The following is a 2352-nucleotide window of genomic DNA, read 5'->3' on the forward strand; positions in this document are numbered from 1 at the left end:
TCAGGCAAGGTGATCAGTTCGTGGTTGAAGCACATCAGAAAACAATGGTTCCATTGGTTGAACATCTGAAGATTGATAGATGAAGTTCACATCCCTTGATTAATTGATGACTCCAAGTAGATTCCACTGATGAGATTGAGTATTGGTTAGATTCCATCGATGAGATTCTTGATGACTCTGGAACTGTTGACATCACTCCAGCAAATGAATGGCATACGGTGAAGGAACTGCTCAGTATCCATGTACTGTACTGTACCATACAAATGGCGTATGACACAAAAAAATAAATAAATTGTCTCAAATAAAAGAAAAACATGTAGCATATGAATTGCATGTACATATGAAAATGTCACAAATGCAACACACCAGCATACGAATACCGTACAGTGCCAAAAAAAAAAAAATCTACCATCACTGTAGCATACGGAAGCGTACAGTAACCATCTCCATATGTGGCAAAGACAAGCCAAACCAGTCACTCGTCGCAAATTGTGTTTCAGAGAAAATAGCAAAAACATGCTAGAATGTAAAATTTTTAAAAATCTATTTTGTTTCACTAAACTGAGGTTTATGTATCTATACATCATGCTGTGCTGATATTTTTCCCAATTTCAATGTTAAAACAACACTTTTTAAAGATTTTATGATAGCTTCTGCATGAGAAATGACTGAAATCAAACTTTGAAGGCTGATTTCTCATATATTGTTCTTTAAACAGCTGTTAATAAATGCTTGTAACTTCATAAGGAAATGTCGGATTTGAATGATTTTTTTTACCATTTTATAGCTCTTATTTTACTCTTTATAACCCTGTATTAATAACTCAAAATCGATTTTTGCGACGAGTGACTGGTTTGGCTTGTCTTTGCCACATATAATATAATCAATAGTACAGCATACGAAGAGCGTATGGTGCAAACCATTCCAAAGAAATCATTCAATAGCGCAGCATATGACTAGCGGTGCAAAAAAACAAACACAAATAAATAGTCAACGCAACAGCAAACAGATAATGTATGGTGCAAAGAAAAAATCTTCCACAAAATAGCTCAACAAAAAAAAGCATTCAGTAATGCAGCCTACGAATAGCGTATGGTGCAAACCAAATAAAGACAGAATCTCTTCCTGTGTAGCATATACGAGGAGTGTACAGACTTACAACTTCTTTCAAATCATTCACGTAGCATACGAATTGCGTACGGTACTACATATTAATAATAATAAAACAGAAAACAATCATCTCGTCCAAAAAATATAAAAAAAATTTCCTGCATACAATAATCCATGGAACTTGTAGTAGACCACAAGTGATGAAAGAGAGTTTGAACTACCAGAAACAGTGAAATTATTGACAAGTCTATCACAATTATTTATTCAATCACAAAAGCCGCGCAAGCAGGAATGACCCAAATACCAGCTAACACTAGAACCAAAACAAATCCTAACTTCTATAAACAACATGCTTTAAAAACATTACGTGCGCGCATGGACATATTCAATTCAAAAAGAAGAAAAGACACTCATGCCACTAACACTAAAACCAGAAAAAACAAATCCTAGCTCCTATAACCATATGCGTAAAAAAATTACGCTCGCATCGATACGCAAGTTCCCCTGCGCATGCACCAGACATGTCTCATTGACACCTGGTGGTTTTTGGTTGTGTGTGTGTTAATTGTAAATTCATGTAATATGTGTGTAAGTGTTTACATAGTCATACATTCGTAGTTATTCCAGGAATCTGGAAGGTGGCTTCACTATTCTGCCTGTTCTAGTAACGCTGAAGGGTGCTACAGCTTTCTCATTCAAAGGTTGACAGTTGGTCGATCTGCGATACGTCTGTCCTAACAACAGGCTGCTGGGTAACAGATGGTTCAATGTATGACTTAAGGCGATTGTAGTGTATCTTTCTAGGATATATTCTGCCATTCCGCTTGCAGTTTGTAAACACCATCCTTACTCACATTAACAACTTGAAATGGGCCCTGCCATCAAGGAGCCAACTTATTCCGTACATTAACTGGATCATCAATCCAAACTTTTTCACCAACTTGGTATGCACGAAATCTTTGTTTCATGATAATGTTGTTGTTTGTGTTTTTGGATAGTGATGTTATTGGACACTAAATCCGTAGCTCTGGTAATACGCTTATTTAAATCGGTAATACTCTTGGGTAGTAGAAATGGGATGAAATGTGTTGGGGCCATAAAGCACCTGACTGGCCAATCTTGGTTCTCATCTATGGACAAGGTAAAATGGGCTGAATCCGGTAGTTTCATGAACCACTGAATTGTACTGCAATTCAATTTGACTGAGTAAGGTGTCCCACTCCTTGCCTTCACCATAAAGCT

This window comes from Anneissia japonica, unplaced genomic scaffold (genome assembly GCF_011630105.1).
Source record: "Anneissia japonica isolate Jap-2015-1 unplaced genomic scaffold, ASM1163010v1 scaffold308_len16325_cov119, whole genome shotgun sequence".
NCBI classification, from domain to species: Eukaryota; Metazoa; Echinodermata; class Crinoidea; order Comatulida; family Comatulidae; genus Anneissia; species Anneissia japonica.